Below are 2,766 nucleotides of genomic sequence, written 5' to 3' on the forward strand. Positions count from 1 at the left end.
CCAACAGGGCAGAGGAGAATGCCATGGCTGCCTTGCTGAGAGGACCTCGGCAGGTCAGAGAGAAACTATTATAGATAAGAAGAAATAAACAACCTTGAAAAAGCAACTGGAAGCATTCCAGGCCTCTTCTTTGGTGATGTTCAGGCTAGGGAAACAAAGACTCTTTTCGGATCTCTCTTGGGGTCACCCTGACCTATAGGAGCCCCGAGAGAGAGAGAAATCCAAACCAAGTGAGAAGGGAGAGGGGAAGAGTGAGAGCAAGTGTTCCACATCTGGTTTGGAAAAGTTTTGGTGAGGGCACTGAACAGGGGAGTACCATTCTTAAACCACAACATTCTCCCATGTACTAAAAAAATAATCTCTTAACTTGAACAGTCTAGATTCATATTTTGAATTGAGATAATAATGTCCTTCACAGATAGCTGGCCAGAATAGAACAATCACGTACATATGTCTGTACCCAAGTCCACATCAGTTTCAATTAAGTTTCAAGTTGATGGATTACACTTTTAGTTTTTCTCATATCCCTATGTGATTGTTTCACTTGCATCCACAATCCAAGATGCCATTCTATTTCACAACCCTGATATGGTTACTAGAGAGGTTTCATATCACATCCAACTAGAAGGCAAAACTCCCCTTGCTGCAGAGGACTAGTAAGGTTGTTCAACCATTTGACCAGTATAGGTTCAGCACAATACTCCAAACACAGAATGACTTCTGTCCATGCCTTCTCTTGCGTGTCTCTACTCAAGCACTGTAATGCTACTTTGAGAGAAACACATTAAAATCTCCACAAGTTATTCAAGGAGGGGAGTACTGCATTACTCTAGATCTGAATATGGACTGCAAGACAAAGAGATAACCCTTCTCACTCTCCTTTAGATTTCTTGTAGCTACTTGTTCCTGCTGTCTTCCTTGCATCAGAATATGCTATACAAAATTATTTCTAGCAGAAGGGGTACTCAAATGTTTGTTTCAGTGTAAGACTCCAAGGCTCAAACAACTCTGCATTCTCTGAGACAAAAGATTTTATCATAAAAAGGACTTAAGTTTTCCAAGTCAGCCTAATGGATACTTTTGAAAACCAATTACAACATAATAATAACATATCCAAAAATTCTGGCATCTATTAAACAGTTGATAGTACCAGCAGTCTTTTAAAAATGTATTTGAGAATTTATACTGTAATAGCATGAAGTTAATGCTTATTTCCCCTAATGAAGACTGCTGCAAATGATATAAGTTTTCATTAATCTCTTAAATTTGTTATGGTAAAATCTCTATTTAGTTACCTACAACAGATTTGAAAAATAAAGGGTATTATTTTTTAATTTGTTATTTTTATTGTTGTTTTGGCTGCTGTACAAAGAATGAAAGAAATTTGTTTTCTCTTTAGCATGTTAAAACAACACTACTCAAAATTACTTGATGATACAGCAACTGTAAAAAAGGCAATAAATAGTGGAAAAAAAGGTAGGGTCACATTCTAGTGCTTTTAGTTAGCTTAGACTGCATACTTTATCAAAGCAGATTTCCTTTCTTGTCCTTATTGCATTTGTTTTCCCCTTTGTTGCTTTTTTTCTTCATCTGTACATTTGAAAATCTTTGTTGTTGTAAGCTTACTGTTCTTCCAGCAGATAGCTGACATTAATAGCAACATCATGCCATCCTGGGCTTCACAATTCTCAAAATAAAGGAGTATCAAAAGGAATTGCCAGCAGCCCTTTGCATATCTCAACTTTGTATATAGTATTTTGACAAGAAAAAAACATTTCTGACCAGTGCTCATCTGATCAGAAAAAAAAAAAATCATTTTCAAGCTGTGTAACAGCTTCATGGATGTTAACATTATTTTATTACCTTGATAGGGAAACTTGGAAACTAATCACTGCACAAATAAATTGTGATTTTTAAATTTTGCTTTGGGGCTTCACTTTTGCTTTCATTATTATTGTCTGTGCTCCAAGCCTTGAAAACTTTTGGGACATATGTTAGATCCAATTCTAGTTTGTTGCTTGTGAAGTGAGGCAAAATTATTAGTACTTGAGAGCTGAGAGCATTAGTTTTTCAACTAAGAAATTGATCCTAAGTAGAAGAGCATTCCTTTCAGCTACAGTCTAAAAGCCTGTGATGATTTCCCACTACCGAATTCTGAGTTTGTATGAACTTTGCTTCTCTTCTACAGGCTCCACTAAGAGTCATCCACTACATGGCTCTATTTACTTTGGCATCCCTTCTCAATAGTGTGGCACTTAAGGAAACTACTTAAGGAGTTCATCCTTTCCAGGCATAGATACCTGGTTTTGCTTTTTTGTGTGTTTTTTTGTTTGGTTGGGGTTTTTTTGGTTTTTTGGGATTTTTTTCCCTGAAGCAGTATATATGTTGTGCTTCTGCAATCACTTGTCAGAGAACCATGTTCATTCAGTGTGATTCTACTTAATAAATCTTAGACCAGAGCTATCCTGTTTCATTATTCAACGCTTGGAGCTGATATTGTCTTCTAAAGAACATATTCATGGACACAGTTTAAATTACTCAGTCTTAATTATTTAAATGATTTGTCATTTCCTCTCATTCTCAATAAAGTTTTGAACTCACATGAATGAATTATACTTGTCTATACTGAAAGGCATGACTGTCACAGAGATTACAATATTATTTTTCTTAATTACATTTATTTGAATATAAAAAAGTAATAATTTATGTGTTTTCATTGTGTTTGCATACCTTTGGTTTTATTTCTTTGACTGAAACGTATTCCCT

The sequence above is a fragment of the Anomalospiza imberbis genome, chromosome 2 (genome assembly GCF_031753505.1).
Source record: "Anomalospiza imberbis isolate Cuckoo-Finch-1a 21T00152 chromosome 2, ASM3175350v1, whole genome shotgun sequence".
In the NCBI taxonomy this organism is placed as follows: Eukaryota; Metazoa; Chordata; class Aves; order Passeriformes; family Viduidae; genus Anomalospiza; species Anomalospiza imberbis.